The sequence below is a fragment of the Thalia democratica genome, chromosome 9 (genome assembly GCF_965202585.1).
Source record: "Thalia democratica chromosome 9, ktThaDemo2.hap1.1, whole genome shotgun sequence".
Classification (NCBI taxonomy): domain Eukaryota; kingdom Metazoa; phylum Chordata; class Thaliacea; order Salpida; family Salpidae; genus Thalia; species Thalia democratica.
The window spans coordinates 38,176,087-38,196,023 of NC_139173.1; the positions used below are offsets into that span (position 1 = coordinate 38,176,087).

Here is a 19,937-nt window from a genome sequence, read left to right on the forward strand (position 1 = left end):
TTAAAGTAATCTTATACAACGTTGTAACAAAAATAAAAAGTGTGGAGACACCGGGGATCGAACCTGGGGCCTCAAACATGCAAAGCTTGCGCTCTATCACTGAGCTACGTCCCCAACTGTCAATTCAACACTTGTATGGCTTATATACAAATAATTCGCTTGATGAGTGTTTATAGTAAAGCTGCAAAAAAGTGAGTTTTCATTTTTCCAGTCTATATACTGAAATACTTGATTGAGTTCAATGTAACATTTTGAATGAGTTCTGTACAGTATTTTAAACGAGTTCAGTTCAATTCTTTAAATAAGCTCACTGTTACGTTCAAAAATTTTGAAAGAGTTCGTTTTATTGAATGAGTTCAGTTTCAAATTTAAATGACTTCAGTGCAAATTATTTGAATGAGTTTATTGTACTTTTACGATAAGGTTAGTGCAAAACTTCAAACAATTAAAATTTTGAATGAGTTTACTGTAAATTTTTGAATGAGTTCAGTGTTAAATTTCGAATGAGTTCAATACAAAATATTAAATGAGTTCAGTACGAATTTTTAAATGAGTTCAGTACAAAACTTTAAATGAGTTCAATACAAAACTTTAAATGAGTTCAGTACAAAATTTTTAATGAGTTCATTGTAAAATTTTAAATGAGTTCATTGTAAAATTTTAAATGAATACAGTACAAAATTTTAAATGAGTTTATTGTAAAATTTTAAATGAGTTCAGTAAAAAATTTTTAATGAATTCAGTACAAAATTTTTAATGAGTTCATTGTAAAATTTTAAATGAGTTCAGTAAAAAATATTTAATGAGTTCAGTACAAAATTTTTATGAGTTCATTGTAAAGTTTTAATTGAGTTCAGTAAAAAATTTTTAATGAGTTCAGTACAAAATTTTTAATGAGTTCATAGTAAAATTTTAAATGAGTTCAGTAAAAAATATTAAATGAGTTCAGTAAAAAATATTAAATAAGTTCAGTACAAATTTTTAAATGAGTTCAGTACAAAACTATAAATGAGTTCAGTACAAAATTTTTAAATGAGCTCAGTGTAAAATTATAAACTAGTTCAGTATAAAAATTTTAAATTAGTTCAGTACAAATTTTAAATGACTTCAGTACAAAATTTTAAATTAGTTCAGTACAAAATTTTAAATTACTTCAGTGTAAAATTATAAACTAGTTCAGTATAAAAATTTTAAATTAGTTCAGTACAAATTTTAAATGACTTCAGTACAAAATTTTAAATTAGTTCAGTACAAAATTTTAAATTACTTCAGTGTGAAATGTTTAATTAGTTAACTTACCACCGTATTTAAAATGAGATTTTCAGCTTTGAAAAGTGAGTGACAAAAGCACCTAATTAAAGTATAGGAAGTTTCTGCGCAAGTCGAAATTTCTCCCAAATTTTAACTAAAAATATTTGAAATTTTTATGAAAACTCTATAGAACAATGTGGAGAACTTATTCAAAGTTTTACACTGAACTCATTCAAAATTTTGTACTGAACTCATTTAAAATTTTGTACTGAAATCATTTAAAATTTTATACTGAACTCATTTAAATTTTGTACTGAACTCATTCAAAACTTTACACTAAACTCATTAAAAATTTTGTACTGAACTCATTTAAAGTTTTGTACTGAACACATTTAAAAATTTGTACTAAACTTATTTAATATTTTTTACTGAACTCATTTAAAATTTTACAATGAACTCATAAAAATTTTGTACTGAACTCATTTAAAATTTTTTACTGAACTCATTTAAAATTTTACAATGAACTCATTTAAAATTTTGTACTGAACTTATTTAAAATTTTACAATGAACTCATAAAATTTTGTACTGAACTCATTAAATATTTTTTACTGAACTCATTTAAAATTTTACAATGAACTCATTACAAATTTTGTACTGAACTCATTAAAATTTTTTTATTGAACTCATTTAAAATTTTACAATGAACTCATTAAAAATTTTGTACTGAACTCATTTGAAATTTTACAATGAATTCATTAAAAATTTTGTACTGAACTAATTTAAAAATTTGTACTGAACTTATTTAATATTTTTTACTGAACTCATTCAAAAATTTACAGTAAACTCATTCAAAATTTTAATTGTTTGAAGTTTTGCACTAACCTTATCGTAAAAGTACAATAAACTCATTCAAATAATTTGCACTGAAGTCATTTAAATTTGAAACTGAATCATTCAATAAAACGAACTCTTTCAAAATTTTTGAACGGAACAGTGAGCTTATTTAAAGAATTGAACTGAACTCGTTTAAAATACTGTACAGAACTCATTCAAAATGTTACATTGAACTCAATCAAGTATTTCAGTATATAGACTGGAAAAATGAAAACTCACTTTTTTGCAGCTTTACTATAAACACTCATCAAGCGAATTATTTGTATATAAGCCATACAAGTGTTGAATTGACAGTTGGGGACGTAGCTCAGTGGTAGAGCGCAAGCTTTGCATGTTTAAGGCCCCAGGTTCGATCCCCGGCGTCTCCACGCCTTTTATTTTTGTTACAACGTTGTATTAGATTACTTTAATGTGTTTTAAATGGCTTTAGAAAACATACTTAAATCTTTGTTTTTAGTAAAAAATATATGTAAATCTTAATTAGTCTGGGCGTATAAAAAGTTATAAACGTTTTTGTTTTACCGTAAATCGTTTTAAGTGTCAAAAATAAAAGTGTATAATACCTACTATTTTTGATTAAGTGTCATGTATACAATGTTACTTATTAATTTGCACTAAACATTGTATCAATTTTTAGAGTTATACATGGTTATTTAGCATTAAAGAAAAATAGAATATAATTCAATCTATATTCCTAGATTAGTACTTGTAAGCTAAATTTTTAAGTAGAGAAAGAAAAGGTTAAAGTTACCACGCTACTTTAGTATGAAGGCTGAATAAGTCTAATCAAATTCTTTGATAATAATTTGATTGTTACATCATAATGCTTAACTATGCGAATATAGTCGCAATAAAGCGCTCACAAACACAATCCTACATGGTCTAGTGGTTAGGATTCCTGGCTTTCACCCAGGCGGCCCGGGTTCGATTCCCGGTGTAGGAATTTTTATTTGTCAAAAATAATATTTTATAAATGTGTATGTGTAATTATATATGTATTGTTCAGTTTAGTAGCATACTTTACTTAAATTTAAGCAAATTACCGGTAGCTCACTTTTGTTATTAAAACGTTGTGTTGTCATTTCAACTATTAACATTTTATAAATTACAATGCTAATATAGAGAATATTTTAATCAATAACTAATCAGTAACTTTAATTAACATTATTTCAAAAAAAAAAGTGAAGACTACCAAACCTAAACACTTCATACTCTACTATTTTTTTTTTAATATAAAACTTTCATTACAACTTTTAACGCTACTAGTTTTATTTTCATTTAATAGTATAGAAGTTCTATTTAAAGTTGCTAGTTTCATTTACATTATAGTGTATTACTAACTTTGTTCAGACTTTTATGTTTTCATTAAGCTTATGTCTGTTAATGGCATACCTTCACAGTGATGCAACTAAATGTTTGTTCATTTCAAAAACTTATATAAACAACACACTTTTTATGCATTAAAAAAATTTTAAGATTTTTATTTCGAGCTTTATAAAAATTAAATAAATACATCAAAAAGTTAGCATATTATTTTTTAAGAACCAATACTTTCTGTATTAAATCTAAACCTACTGATACTTGCTCAAACAAAAAATATTGATAAAAACAGGGCATAAAGTTTTGTAAAAAGAGTGGCAGCAGTGGGATTCGAACCCACGCCTCCGAAGAGACTGGAGCCTAAATCCAGCGCCTTAGACCGCTCGGCCATGCTACCCAACCACATCTCCGCCGGGACTCGAACCCGGAACCTCTGGATTAGAAGTCCAGCGCGCTATCCATTGCGCTACGGAGACGCTTGAAAGTGAGGGCATATTACGGTTTTTGAAGCTCAGCAAGCTGATTGTGACGTCATACTTGGCTGAGTGTGACGTAAAAATAAGTGCGTTGCTTTAAAATATTTTGCTGCGCTTTAATTTTTTTAGAAAACTCTAGTAAAGATATTTTAAACAGCTTTACTTTAAACTTATACAAAAGTTTCAAAATATTATAAGAAGTACCAACAAAAGTAAAAAAAAGTTATAGCTCATTTAATATTGGTAGGCTGGGTGAATAGTTTAGTAGTTGGTTTTGTTATTCGTAGCAAAGTATTCAGAACAATCAAGTAAACAGTTTAACTGTTTTACTTTAAGCTTAGGCCAACAATATTTATCACAAAACTGTTTATTTGTACAGCACAACTATGTTTATCACAAAACTGTTTATTTGTACAGCACAACTATCAAAAATGACGTCACTGGATAAAAAAATTGAACAGTTTTACAAAATTTACAAATAAAACCATCATATCAAATTAAATGTACAAAAAAGTTAATAACGTCACGTGAAGTAAATTTGAACAAATTTACAATTAGTTACCCATAAGAAGACCGATCTAAAAAAAAATTATGTCAAATCTTTAAAATTAATTTTTCATTTAATTCTAGCCATCAATCGTTACTTCTAAAAACCAAAATAAAACAAGAAAATAAAACTGCAAGAAGCTATTTTACGTCATATAGTAATTAGCTAAAAGTCTGTTCATTTATTAAAAGGAATGTAAAAAAAATTGTACTCTACATACTTGATGCAAAAGATATTTTTTTTACCCATAATTAACCTATTCCTTACTTCCTATTGTGACATTATCCTCATTATAAAAAAGGTGACTCTACTCGGGACCTTCAGATCTTAAGTCAAGCGCTATCCCGACTGAGCTATCGAGGCTTATGGGAAATAGCATACTAAGCGTTGATGTAGAAATAGTCACAACTGTAATTAGTTAAAGTATAAAAGCTTGATTGTTTTGAACTTAGCTTTGTTTTTGAATTAATTTTGCAATTTATTTCAAGACTAACTACCGTTTAGTAATATAATATATTTTTGTTTCCAAAAAGTGTGTAACAATATATTGTTTTTTCAGATCTTCTAACTTTAAGAAAAGTTATGTTGAATGTACAAATTTAAGCTAACAGTAAACATACACTAAGGAAAATGTCCTAAGTAAGGAAAATAAACCACTTTCACATGCTGTAAACAAAAATAAATGTAGTATTTACCAATTGGTATTGTATTCATTTTTTATAAAACTTATATAATTTATATCATAAGCAAATTATACCAACCTAAACATCTATAAAGCTTTAAAAAGTTTTAACTTTAATCATTAGTATATATTAATGTATTTATAAAGCTATAAAGTTTGGTAAAGACTTTATTTTAACTTACGAAATTAGAAAAGTAGGTTAGTTTTAGAATGGACCAACATCTATAATAAAACACATTTTTTAATAGCGTCATTTAAACTTTTCAAAAGTAAAACGATTTTTAAACACAAACTAGTATAAAGCTAGGAAATATAACTTCAATATACAGTATTACCATTTAAATACCCGTATACTGACAGACAGATAAAATGTGTAGATTTTGCTATTTCAATTAAAATTATTAGGAAAAAAAAAGTTTCAACACTTTATATAAATACAGTATAAACAAATTTAGCTTCTATTCTTAAATGTTAAAAAGCTGTATTAAATCTTTTAGTAAAATTGACAAATAAAATACTCCGGGTAATTTCTGGAGTCAGTTATTTTTCCCTCATATGATGGCATGCAACTCAGATACATATAGTCATTATTTCTGTATCTGTCCTGCCAATCGAACACGAAACCTTCCATGCTACCTGAGTTCAAACGCTCCCAAGTGTTTCGCGTGTTGTCCTTTGAAATTCCGATGTGAATAGAACCATAATTGTTGGCATCTTTACAAAACTGTCTAAAAAGTAAAGTTACAATTAGTAAAATAAAGTCGTATATGCTAAAAAGCTCTTTAACGTTTAGGAAAATTTTTGAAAATAAAATGTTAAATTTTGTTTGTTCAACAAAATAAGCTAATATTACTGTGTAATGATTATTTTTAATCATCGTAAAATTTTAAACTTTCTGTCTTTAGTAGTGTCGATGTTGTCCATTAATAAACTTCCATTAAATTTATTTTGACAATAACTTTTAGCTTCTGATCGTGTCAATTTTTCTTTTACAAGTTCGTATTTTACTGTAAAATAATTATATTTTATATAAATTGACAAAATATTTACCTACATTTTTGTTATCTTTTTTTTTGTTCCAACCTAACTCAATTTCTTTATTTCAAACTAAAAGTAGCTTTTAACTTTCTTTTAAATGTATCAAATATATACAAAACTTACATTTCTTAAAATAAAAGATAGTAAACATAGATTTGTTCTCAAAATTATTAATTTACCAAATAAAATATATGTAACATAAAAAATAATTCAAAAACACTTGTTGTTCAATTATGCTGTTAACATGCCAGTTTTGAATTAACATATGTTTTTATGATGAAATTCAGTCAAGTATAAAAACCAAAAAGATTTCTTAAAACAACTTTTAAAACTAAAATGACTTATTGAAATCAACAAAGTAACAACTAATAAACATTTTCTAATTCAAACTATTTTCTTACTGCCTGCTTAATATTAACTCCAGATAATTAATAAACTAACGTGGTAGGCATTTGAATGGAGCTTTTTGAAAATTTGGTTCCAATTTTCCGTACTGACATTTCCTGATTGGGTTGCCCTCATTCTTGTAAGTTTTTTCGCAACTTAGCTCTACAAGCTCATTGTGACGTAATAATTCGGTTTGGTTGATCTCGACATGCTCTAATACTGGTACGGCGCATTCTTTAATTTAAAAAATCGTTAGAATATTTTATTAAAAACTAAAATTTACTGTAGATACTATCCTCGACAAGATGTTAAAAGGTATTTGTTGTGTGCGACTCGATAACCGAAAAGTTTTTCGTTCACAAGGTCTTTAGGCTAAATATTTTAAGCGCTTGTTTTTTTTTTCCTTAAATAAAAAGTTTATAAGTTATTTTATTAATGCTCAAATTATTCTGTGGGCATTAATTTTGTAAAACAGTTTATATGAAAACAACCTCTAAAATATTCATCATGAAAAATGTTGTTCTACTTATCTACATTATTTGAGAATTTTTACTACAATTTACTCAAAAATCTTTATTTTTAACAAAACAGATTTTTTAATGCTTATTATTGGATAACTACAGCTTACTATAATGCTATATAAAACTAATAATTTTATGTTTAATTCATTAATGAACAGTATTTTTAACATCACAATTTTTATGGTTTTTGAAAGCTACTCTACACTGTTTAGAGCCTCACTTGAGAGCTGTATAATAATATTTTCTTGATCCGCAACAATCGATTCAAGATGATTTATTCTTTCTCGCAACTTCTGTCTTCTACCTTTTTCAGTGTTTTTAAGGTTTGCTGGGTTGATGCTTTCTTCACTTCTAATGGGTTGTTTCGAGACAACTTGTGGGTTACACTCATTGCAATTACGATGACACTTTTTACCATAAGATGTTGATAATTGAAGGCATAAGAACAAAATTAAAGAAAGTTGAATTTTTATCATTTTTCTATAAAATTGTGTTTTTAGTGACATGATAAATAAAGGTTAAACAATTTAACGCTAAGTTTATGTAGATTTATAAAATTTAAAACACTACCATATCACAATTTTTTAAAGGAGGCTAAGTTGTATGTTACAATTTTAAAAACTATACTTCACTTTGTTTGTTATAAAGTAATATTTAATTATTTTCTTGTGTATTATTTTTTTAAATAAACTAGATTCTGATAAATCAATTTAACTAATTATTTACAGTATTTATTGATTGATGTAAAGAAAATAATTGTCAATTTTTTTATCATTATATTTGTTGGATCAAGTTTCTATTCAACTAGTTTCTCTATATAAAACAAAATCCTTTTACATTAATAAAACTGTAAAAAAAGATATTCTGACAAAAGTTAATAAATAAACTAAATTTAAGTTTGATAAGAATGATTCAAACTTTTACCAACAAAACTTTTACACAAAAACAACCTAGACCCTTAAACTCTTTTCAGTATTTTATTAAGCACAGTTATTAAGTTTAGTTGCAGAAATTTAAACTTCAATTCTATACAGATAAATTTATATTTAGCCTCAGGCTAAATTCTACTAACAATATGAACAACTTTAAACAATCAACCATTGTTCTAAATAGCGGAACATTTTATCTTCGTGCTATTTTTACACGACCTTGCTATACTACAGTAACATCATAGAGTTTAACACTTTTTAATATATGTTTTTTAAAACGTTAAAAAAATTCAATAGAATGTTTAAGCTGAATTTATTTTTTATTTTATAGCTTTATAATCTATGTTTGATTACATGTTTTTTTTAAAGCTTATATTTTGTACCGAGTAAGTTAAAACTAAAAAAAGCAAACTAAGTGATAAACCATATAAGTCTTAATCGAATTATACTTTAAAACTTTATATAACTTTTACCCACATCAAATTAAAATTTATTTTGTTATAAATTACTTAACAAGTTAACTACATAATAAAAATTTAAAAGGCGGTCGGCACTAAGTTTTAAAGATATAATTAAACGAAATTGTCAACCAAATCCTTAGTCTTAATAGGTCTTTAAGTTCAATTAATTAATAAGTTTTTATTGTTCAAAAAAGTATGAGTGTCATTTAAAAACTTTTATTACAAGATTCGGTCCATTATATAATTTTATGTACTTACAAGACTAATAAAAGTTTTTACACGCATATTAGTTTTATAAATGTTTTAACTTGTAATTGAGCGTGCGGTCCTATGGTGTAATGGTTAGCACACAGGACTCTGAATCCTGTGATCCGAGTTCAAGTCTCGGTAGGACCTAAATTTATTTTACCTTTTAAAATTTTGTTACCTTTATGGTTTTTGTTTTCGATTCCAAGCGTCTCCTTCACGTTATTTATATATAATTAAATTTTAATTACTCAAATTCTAGTTAAGTAGATATAACAAAAATTAAGTCAATCTTATTTGTTGAATTTATATTATTTAGTATTAAAAAACCTTTTGCTTTAACCAACAATAAGTACGTATGGCAATTAATTGTTTAATAAGTTATTTTAAATATACAACTGCATGTTTTTATTTAACAATAAAACTATTAATACAACTTCGTTTTAAACATAGTATAGTTTTAAGTTTTTTTTGATTTTTTTTTTTGTCTTCTAAAAATTATATAATGTAATCTGGTTTATACTATTTTCATCTTTTTTATAATTTAAAAGAAAATAGTCAAAAAACTAATACACTTACAGAGTTAAAATTTTATAAAAAAAGGTACATTTTTACAGTTCAAAAACTCAAAATTTTAGTATATATTTTGATAGTCTTTTACATTATTTTAAGGTTTATTTAATTTATTCAAAAGTTTATAACAATATATTTTATTTAAGTATTTTTAAAGCTTTATAAAAATATAATTATTTATTTTTCATAATTATCTTTTTGTTTTTTTACGTGTCATTTTTGATTTATTCTTTATTTTTTTCTAAAAAAAATATCTTTAAAAATAAAGTTTATTAACTTTTTTTATTAATTAAATGTTTTAAACTGTGTAAATAATTTACATATTTATTTTAAAATGCAGTATAAGTTCTACAATTCTATAACTTCTTAGTTTTAATTACATAGTTAGGTATTAGGGCATTGAAAAATAAACACTTATAAACTTAAAGCTTATTAAAGTTTTAATTTACTGTTAAAAATGCAACAACTAGTTTTAATTAATAAAATATTAAAAATATTACCTAATAAATTGCATTTCAAACAAAAAAGGTAGTTACTTTTTTTTATGTTTTTTTTCAAGAGTTACTTTCTTTTTATGTAACCGAAAATGTGATAGGTTTAGCTGGTTTTATACGTATTTTATAAAATAAAAAGTAAATTTTTTTAAACGACTTAATGGTTTATATTTTTCTTTTAGTTTTTACGTAACGTTATAGACATAAATGTTTATTTAAATTTCAGATGAAGTTATAAATATAACTTTAAAATTTATTTTAGACTACTTTTAGTTTTATAACCTGTAATTTCTAAAAAATAAAACAGCTTAAAATAAGTTTTGTTTAAAAAAAAAAACAATAACTATTAGTTATATAAGTACTATATTAAGCAATTTGATAAAGTTATCATCGTTATCTTTATTCCTTATCGTTTATTCCGTAACTAATTTGTTGAGGTAGAAAAATAATTTTAAGTAAACTAGCTCAAAAAAACTGCTGAAATTATTAAAAAAAAGATAAGAGTAACATTATTTATTTGAAACTTTTTATCTAGTTTGTATTAAAACAGTAAAAGGATACTTACTTATTTAGTAGCAATTTTTTTAAATTTATTTCCAAAAATTTGTCTAGTATGTGTTAAAATATTTTATGTCTACGACATGAATTAAAAATTTCTTACAATAAGCTTTTTTTACAAAACTTAAATTGCTTGTTAACTAGTTATTAGATTTTTGAACCATTTTTAAACGTTTTCAATTAGAATTTTCTTATGTTAAAACCAAAACTGGAGTATACTTCTTAAACACAGAAGTTTACAAAAATTCTATAAATTTTTCCCTACTTTGCAGAAAATACTAACTTGTTGTGTAAGAAAGGTCGTTGTTCGTTCAACTGTGAAAATAATGTTTTATAAACATTCTAAACTCCGTTGCATTCTTTAATACTTTCTTTTTTCTTACGGACTTCCTAAGTTTTAGTTTGTTCAAATATTTCAGTATAAAATTTAGTTTTATGATTTAGTGTACGTTTTCTTTTTAGTTTTTATGTATTAATTTTATTTATGTATATAAAGATTTTTTGAAAAATAATTGAAGAAAAAATGTTTTTTTGTTTTGTTTGTGTTTCCAAGTTTTAAAAAAGTAAAAAAAAAATAAAAAGTTGCAGATATTTAAATTAAACAAGAAAAATTTTTTATGTTCATTTAATTTTGTTTACATTGTAAAATATACATTTGCACAAATATATAGTTGTAATTTACGTGTTATCATTTACATTTTTATTAAGTTTAAACAAGCAGCAAATAAATAAACAACAAAATTTAAATTACTTTAAGTATGTGTGTGTAGTAACTACAAACTTCAAAAAAAATCTCTAGTTAAGATATTTTTATTAAGAATATTTTTTTTAGACATTTATGTATATAATATAAGACTAAAGACGATCTAATCATTCTATTACAGATTTAAGTTAATGTAAGTACTACAAAATGGAATATAAAAGTACTATGCTAGTTGGAGACACAAAATACCTATTCTACATTCCAAAAGTTAAAATTTTAGCTAAAGATGCCCGTTCCAATTGCTGGTCCAATGGTATGGAGTTTGCTAGCATAAAAAATGGAAAACATTTTTCCAAAATTTCAAAACTCATCAAAAAGTATTTCAATGAAGGAAATTATGAAGTTTGGCATGTGAACATTAAAGGTGAAAACGGCTTTATTTACAAAGCAATCAGTAGAAAAATGTTGCACACATTTTTTGAAAACAGCCGAAGTTTGAAGATTCTTAAAAGATCTAAAGACGTAGCTTTGTATTCTTATAAAAACCAATTTGATTTTGACTTTAATGAGCTCGGCAATTACATTTGTATGACTAAAATACCAAATATGGTAACGTCTACCACAGATGAAGACTATGCTTACGACGAAATTGAAACAGAAGTAAAACATAATGATTTTCAAATTGACACAACTACAAAACTTGATCTTCCATTTATTAATGTCACAACTTTAAACAACAATATCAATAACGAAATTTCAATAGAACTAAATTTTCAAAATCAAAACAATCAGTCAACAAATAAAAATTCTTCAACCAATATACTTGGATTACTGATCATAACAATCTTGTTTGTGGCCATTCTGGTTATTTCCACGTTGTACTTTGTTTTTAGGAAGAATAAAAAACGACCTGTTTGCGAAATATTGTTGGAGATGACGAACGTTTGTTCCAGGTTGGAGTAGCAAAAATGTAAAGAATAAGAAAAAAACTCCGTTTTACTTTGAGTTATATCAATTAGAACGAACTATTAATTTAATTGATGGTAATATTAAACTTAATAGTATTGTCATTTTAAATCTATTTTTTGTTGAAAACATAAAACTTTAAAGTTTTCAGACTACTTTTATTAGTAGCTTTAAAAACTTTTTTTTTCAATCATAAGCAATTAAAACTTGAGATATTATAAAAAAAATATTCAATTATAGTTTTCATTTATAAATTTCTTGAAGTTTTTGAGAAAAATATCAAACTTTACAATGAAATACCAATTGACTAATGTTAAAGAAGTTTTATTATTGCTTCATTGAAAAATAGAACTTTTTGTATAAAAATAAATTTCACTTTGTTATAAATTACTTTTTTTGCTGATTGATCATAGTATTCTGTTTTTTTGTGGTTATATATTATTTAGAATTGTTTGTCGAATTTTGCTATAACGGGTGATCAATTGTTTATTTTAATTGGTTTATAGAATTAACACTCTAGTTTTAAACAAGTTTTTTTTATAAGTATTCCTAACATCTAAAACTATCAAAAGAAATTTGTAAAACTTAATTTTTTAACAGCTAGTAAAAGTTACGAATTCTCTATTCATTTAACATTTATGCTATATTTTTATATTTTAACTGTTTAAGTTCTTTTGTACAAACAATAAATAAAACTTGTATTTTTTATTAAATAAAGTTGTATGACAATTTGTACTTGTTTTAAATCTGAAATAAATTAACTAATACTTCTTATAAAGTATAAAAGTTGGTAACATTATATAATAATAATAGTTAAGTTACAACTCAAAATTTTTAGTTGTACTTTTTAAACCTTATTAATGCGGCTTAGAATTAACATAAACATCCGTATTAAAGAACGACTGTTTATTTTAATATAGCAACTTTATCTAACAGCAAAAAACGATACTTAATTACAACAAAAAAATACAAATTTTTAATGTTTTAAATCACAATGTTTTAATAACAAAAGTGAGCTACCGGTAATTTGCTTAACTTTATTAACTAAAGTATGCTACTAAATTGAACAATACCTGTATAATTACACATACATATTTATAAAGTATTACTTTTGACAAAAAATAAAAAATTATTCCTACACCGGGAATCGAACCCGGGCCGTCTGGGTGAAAGCCTGGAATTCTAACCACAAGACCATGTAGGGATGTGGATGTGTGCGCTTTATTGCGATTATAAGCGCATAATTAAGCATTATGACGTAACAATCAAACTATTATTAAATATTTTATTTTTCTTTAATGCTTAATAACCATGTACAGTTTTAAAAATTATACAATGTTTAGTGCAAATTAATATGCTAACATTGTATACATGACACTTAATTAAATATAGTAGGTAAGGTATTATACAATTTTATTTTTGACAGTTAAAACGATTTACAGTAAAAAAAAAACGTTTATAAGTTTTTATACGCCCAGACTAATTAAGGTTTACAAATATTTTTTTCTAAAAACAAAGATTTAAGTATGTTTTCTAAAGCCACTTAAAACAAATTAAAGTAATCTAATACAACGTTGTAACAAAAAGTAAGTGTGGAGACGCCGGGGATCGAACCCGGGGCCTCAAACATGCAAAGCTTGCGCTCTACCACTGAGCTACGTCCCCACTTATCTAGTGAATACTTGTACTGTTTATATAAAAATAATTCGCTTTGTAAGTGTTTTTTGCAAAGCTGCAAAAAAAGAAAGTTTTAATTTATCACCTTATTTACTGAAATACTTGATTGAGTTCGATGTAAAACTTTTAATGAGTTCAATACAATTTTTTTTTTGATTTCAGTACAGAATTTTAAATGAGTTTAGTGCAATATTTTAAATTAGATCACTATTCAGTTCAAAAATTTTGAAAGAGTTCATTTTTTTGAATGAGTTCAGTTAAAAATTTAAATGACTTCTGTGCAAATTATTTAAATGAGTTTATCATATTTTCTCATTTTGGTTAGTGAAAAACTTTAAATAATTAAAACTTTTTAAAAGTTTACTGTAAATTTTTGAATAAGTTCAGTGTAATACTTTGAATGAGTTCAATACAAAATTTTGAATAAATTTAGTACAAAATTTTGAATTAGTTAAGTACATAATTTTTAATGACTTCAGTATAAAGTTTTAAATGAGTTCAGTGTAAAATTTTGAATGAGTTCAGTACAAAATTTTAAATTAGTTTAGTTAAAAGTTTCGAATAGTTTTAGTTAAAATTTGGGAAATAATTAACTCATTTTTTTAGTTGACAGTTATGTTTTTATTTAAGCAACGTCTTATTGCATTATATTGTTAAGTAATATATGTACTTTTAACAGAGATTTATATATATATTTATTTATTCATAAATGGTATACTGAGATTACAATCTCAAGTTAACTTAGAATCAGTTAGTCTATTTTTCTGAGTAAACTTAAAATATTATTTTTTGTTTGCAAATATTATTTGCTTCTTTATAGTTAAATTTTTGGGCTTAGAAGAGTATTCAAAAATAAAATAAAATAAAAATAAATCAAAGAAGAAAAATATTTGTTGTTATTATTATTCATTGTTATTGCTTTATTTATTATTTTTTTATTATTTCATTAAGAATAGTGTATAATTAATACAGTATTTAATTTCATATTATTATTTAAAAAAGTTAGATTGAGTTTATGGTTAAATAAATTTCTTTATAAAATGATAAATAATTTTACAAAGTAATTTTACTTTTTTTTTATTCAACTATTAAATTCCTTAAGTATTTCAATCAATAAATGAAAAAGTTAAAATTTTAGCATAAAGTACTGATAAAAGTCAATTTAGATGTAAGTTAGCTTTTTACAAATACAGCTTTACCTTATTTAAAAAATTGTAACGTGTATTTCAAGTATTTTAATGTCTGCTATTAATATTGTTTATCTCGTTTTATAAATTAAATTTTAGTTATTATTTTCTGTCTAGTAATTTTATTTACTTCTATGTTTATTCTTTTGACAAGTAAGCTTAGACTGTATTTTCATTTTTATATTATTAGACAAGTTTTTAAGTAAATAATGAACAAAAAACTTTTAAGTAAACATATAACTTAGTTGCTTTTCGTTCAATTTTAATTTCTATTCGTTCATTTTATTGATTACTTTATTTCTTATAGGTTTAAAATTTATATTAAAAAAAAATTGGCTTGAAAGAAAAAATTTAAGCATATGGTGTTTGACTCTGTTAGGACATTGTCTCCACCTGTCCTTTTGATAACCACATATTCTTTCGAGTATTCACTGAACTCATTAAAAATTTTGTACTGAACTAGTTCAAAGTTTTATACTGAAGTCACTAAAAATTTTGTAGTTAACGAATTAAAATTTTTGTACTAAATTGATTTAAAATTTTGTATTGAACTCATTCAAAATTTTACACTGAAATCATTCTAAATTTTACACTGAAGTCATTTAAAATTTTGTACTGAATTCATTAAATTTTTTTTTACTAACTCATTTCAAATGTACTGAACTCATTTAAAGTTTTGTACTGAACTAATTTAAAATTTTGTACCAAACTCATTTATAACTTTGTACTGAACTCATTCAAAATTTTACACTGAAGTCATTAAACACTTTGTAGTTAACTAATTTAAAACTTTGTACTGAAGTCATTTAAAATTTTACACTGAAGTCATTCAAAATATTACACTGAAGTCATTTAAAATTTTGTACTGAAGTCATTTAAAATTTTGTACTGAACTCATTTATAATTTTGTACTGAACTCATTCAAAATTTTACACTGAACTTATTCTAAATTTTACACTGAAGTCATTTAAAATTTTGTACTGAAGTCATTAAAAATTTTGTACTAACTCATTTTAAATATACTGAACTCATTTAAAATTTTGTACTGAACTCATTTTGAACCCATTCAAAATTTTACACTAAACTCATTTAAAATTTTGTACTGAAGTCATTTAAAATTTTGTACTGGACCAATTTAAAACTTTTTACTGAACTCATTCAAAATTTTACACTGAACTCATTCTAAATTTTACACTGAAGTCATTTAAATTTTTGTACTGAATTCATTGAAATTTTGCACTAACTCATTTCAAATGTACTGAACTCATTTTGAACTCATTCAAAATTTTATACTAAACTCATTTAAAATTTTACACTGAACTCATTCTAAATTTTACACTGAAGTCATTTAAAATTTTGTACTGAAGTCATTAAAATTTTGTACTAACTCATTTTAAATATACTGAACTCATTTAAAATTTTGTACTGAACTCATTTTGAACCCATTCAAAATTTTACACTAAACTCATTTAAAATTTTGTACTGAACCAATTTAAAACTTTTTACTGAACTCATTCAAAATTTTACATTGAACTCATTCTAAATTTTACACTGAAGTCATTTAAATTTTTGTACTGAATTCATTGAAATTTTGTACTAACTCATTTCAAATGTACTGAACTCATTTTGAACTCATTCAAAATTTTATACTAAACTCATTTAAAATTTTACACTGAACTCATTCTAAATTTTACACTGAAGTCATTTAAAATTTTATACTGAAGTCATTAAAAATTTTGTACTAACTCATTTTAAATATACTGAACTCATTTAAAATTTTGTACTGAACTCATTCTGAACCCATTCAAAATTTTACACTAAACTCATTTAAAATTTTGTACTGAAGTCATTTAAAATTTTGTACTGAAGTAATTTAAGACTTTTTACTGAACTCATTCAAATTTTTACACTGAACTCATTCAAAATTTTACACTGAAGTCATTTAAAATTTTGTACTGAACTTATTAAAAATTTTGTATTAAACTCATTCAAAATTTAACACTGAAGTCACTCAAAATTTTACACTGAAGTCATTAAACATTTTGTAGTTAACTAATTTAAAATTTTGTACTTAACTAGTTTAAAGTTTTATACTGAACTCATTTAAAGTTTTGTACTAAAGTCATTAAAAATTTTGCAATTAACTTATTTAAAGTTTTGCAAAGAACGCATTCAAAATTTTACATCGAACTCAATCAAGTATTTCAGTATATAAGCTGATAAACTAAAACTTTCTATTTTTGCAGCTTTGCAAAAAACACTTGTCAAGCGAACTATTTGTATACAAACCATACAAATGTTCAAATGAGAAGTGGGGACGTAGCTCAGTGGTAGAGCGCAAGCTTTGCATGTTTGAGGCCCCAGGTTCAATCCCCGGCGTCTCCACACTTTTTATTTTTGTTACAACGTTGTATTAGATTACTTTAATGTGCTTTAAGTGGCTTTAGAAAACATACTTAAATCTTTGTTTTTAGTAAAAAATATATGTCAATCTTAATCAGTCTGGGCGTATAGAAAGTTATAAACGTTTTTGTTTTACCGTAAATCGTTTTAACTGTCAAAAATAAAATTATATAATACCTACTATTTTCAATTAAGTGTTATGTATTCAATGTTAGCATATTAATTTGCACTAAACATTGTATAAATTTTTAAAACTATACATGGTTATTAAGCATTAAAGAAAAATTAAATATTTAATAATAGTTTGATTGTTACGTCATAATGCACATTTATGCGTTTATAAACGCAATAAAGCGCCTACTATCACAGTCCTAAATGGTCTAGTGGTTAGGAATTAGGATTCCTGGCTTTCACCCAGGCGGCCTGGGTTCGATCCCCGGTGTAGAAAATTTTTTTATTTTTTGTCATAAGTAATTTTTTATAAATGTGTATGTGTAATTATATAGGTATTGTTCAATTTAGTAGCATACTTTTGTTAATAAATTTAAGCAAATTACCGGTAGCTCACTTTTGTTATTAAAACGTTGTGCTGTCATTTCAACTACTAACATTTTATAAGTTACAGTATTAATATAGAGAATATTTTAATCAACTAGTAACTTTAATTAACATTGTTTCAAAAAAAAAAGAGAAAACTACCAAGCCTAAACACTTCATACTCTACTGTTTTATTTTTTTTTAATATAAAAAACTTTCATTACAACTTTTAACGCTACTAGTTTTATTTTCTTTTAATAGTATAGAAGTTCTATTTAAAGTTGCTAGTTTCATTTACATTAAAGTGTACTACTAACTTTGTTCAGACTTTTATGTTTTCATTAAGCTTATGTCTGTTAATGTCATACCTTCACAGTGATGCAACTAAATGTTTGTTCATTTCAAAAACTTATATAAACAACACACTTTTTATGCATTAAAAAAAACTTTAAGATTTTTATTTCAAGCTTTATAAAATTTAAATAAATACATTAAAAAGTAAGCATATTATTTTTTAAGAGCCCATACTTTCTGTATTAAATCTAAACCTACTGATATTTGCTCAAACAAAAAATATTGATAAAAACAGGGCATAAAGTTTTATAAAAAGAGTGGCAGCAGTGGGATTCGAACCCACGCCTCCGAAGAGACTGGAGCCTTAATCCAGCGCCTTAGACCGCTCGGCCATGCTACCCAACCACATCTCCGCCGGGACTCGAACCCGGAACCTCTGGATTAGAAGTCCAGCGCGCTATCCATTGCGCTACGGAGACGCTTGAAAGTGAGGGCATGTTACGGTTTATGAAGCTCAGCAAGCTGATTGTGACGTCATAGTTTGCTGAAAGTGACGTAATAATAAGTTTGTTGCTTCAAAATATTTTGCTGCGCTTTGATTTTTTTAAATAGCTATCGTGTAGATATTTTAAACACCTTAAGACTTCTTTAAACCTTTACAAAAGTTTCAAAATATTATAAGAAGTACCAACAAAAGTAAAAAAAAAGTTATAGCTCATTTAATATTGGTAGGCTGGGTGAATAGTTTAGTAGTTGGTTTTGTTATTCTTGGCAAAGTATTCAGAACAACTAAGTTAACGGTTTAACTGTTTTACTTTAAGCTTATGCCAACGATGTTTATCACAAAACTGTTTATTTGTACAGCACAACTATGTTTATCACAAAACTGTTTATTTGTACAGCACAACTATCAAAAATGACGTCACTGGATAAAAAAAATTGATCAGTTTTATAAAATTTACAAATAAAACCACCATATCAAATTAAATGTAAAAAAAAGTTAATAACGTCACGTGAAGTAAATTTGAACAAATTTACAATTAGTTACCCATAAGAAGACCGATCTAAAAAAAAATTATGTCAAATCTTTAAAATTAATTTTCCATTTAATTGTAGCCATCAATCGTTACTTCTAAAAACCAAAATAAAACAAGAAAAGAAAAACTGCAAGAAGCTATTTTACGTCATATAGTAATTAGCTAAAAGTCTGTTTATTCATTAAAAGGAATGTAAAAAAAAATGTACTCTTCATACTTGATGCAAAAGATATTTATTTTACCCATAATTAACCTATTCCTTACTTCCTATTGTGAGATTATCCTCGTTATAAAAAAGGTGACTCTACTCGGGACCTTAAGATCTTAAGTCAAACACTCTCCCGACTGAGCTATCGAGGCTTATGGGAAATAGCATACTAAGCGTTAATGTAGAAATAGTCACAATTGTAATTAGTTAAATAGTATAAAAGCATGATTGTTTAATTTTGCAATTTATTTCAAGACTAACTACCGTTTAGTAATATAATGTATTTTTGTTTCCAAAAAGTGTGTAACGATATACTGTTTTTTCAACTCTTCTAACTTTAAGAAAAGTTATGTTGAATGTACAAATTTAAGCTAATAGTAAACATACACTAAGGAAAAATGTCCTAAGTAAGGAAAATAAACCACTTTCACATGCTGTAAACAAAAATAAATGTAGTATTTACTAATTGGTATTGTATTCATTTTTTATAAAACTTATATAATTTATACCATTAGCAAATTATACCAACCTAAACATCTATAAAGCT

The 19,937-nt window shown here is 25.0% G+C and overlaps 10 non-coding genes across 10 annotated transcripts; 4 read left to right on the forward strand and 6 right to left on the reverse strand.

Moving 5' to 3' along the window:
• Positions 1-42: 42 nt before the first annotated feature.
• Positions 43-114, reverse strand: Trnaa-ugc (transfer RNA alanine (anticodon UGC)). Its single transcript has one exon. It is a non-coding gene; the product is annotated as a tRNA-Ala (tRNA).
• Positions 115-2,442: 2,328 nt separating this feature from the next.
• On the forward strand, positions 2,443-2,514 carry Trnaa-ugc (transfer RNA alanine (anticodon UGC)). Its single transcript has one exon. It is a non-coding gene; the product is annotated as a tRNA-Ala (tRNA).
• A 503-nt stretch (positions 2,515-3,017) lies between these two features.
• Positions 3,018-3,089, forward strand: Trnae-uuc (transfer RNA glutamic acid (anticodon UUC)). The gene has a single exon. It is a non-coding gene; the product is annotated as a tRNA-Glu (tRNA).
• Positions 3,090-3,781: 692 nt separating this feature from the next.
• On the reverse strand, positions 3,782-3,863 carry Trnal-uag (transfer RNA leucine (anticodon UAG)). The gene has a single exon. It is a non-coding gene; the product is annotated as a tRNA-Leu (tRNA).
• Positions 3,864-3,869: 6 nt separating this feature from the next.
• On the reverse strand, positions 3,870-3,942 carry Trnar-ucu (transfer RNA arginine (anticodon UCU)). Its single transcript has one exon. It is a non-coding gene; the product is annotated as a tRNA-Arg (tRNA).
• Positions 3,943-8,831: 4,889 nt separating this feature from the next.
• On the forward strand, positions 8,832-8,903 carry Trnaq-cug (transfer RNA glutamine (anticodon CUG)). The gene has a single exon. It is a non-coding gene; the product is annotated as a tRNA-Gln (tRNA).
• A 4,737-nt stretch (positions 8,904-13,640) lies between these two features.
• Trnaa-ugc (transfer RNA alanine (anticodon UGC)) lies at positions 13,641-13,712 on the reverse strand. The gene has a single exon. It is a non-coding gene; the product is annotated as a tRNA-Ala (tRNA).
• A 3,512-nt stretch (positions 13,713-17,224) lies between these two features.
• On the forward strand, positions 17,225-17,296 carry Trnaa-ugc (transfer RNA alanine (anticodon UGC)). The gene has a single exon. It is a non-coding gene; the product is annotated as a tRNA-Ala (tRNA).
• A 1,167-nt stretch (positions 17,297-18,463) lies between these two features.
• Positions 18,464-18,545, reverse strand: Trnal-aag (transfer RNA leucine (anticodon AAG)). Its single transcript has one exon. It is a non-coding gene; the product is annotated as a tRNA-Leu (tRNA).
• Positions 18,546-18,551: 6 nt separating this feature from the next.
• Trnar-ucu (transfer RNA arginine (anticodon UCU)) lies at positions 18,552-18,624 on the reverse strand. Its single transcript has one exon. It is a non-coding gene; the product is annotated as a tRNA-Arg (tRNA).
• Between the last annotated feature and the right edge of the window lie 1,313 nt (positions 18,625-19,937).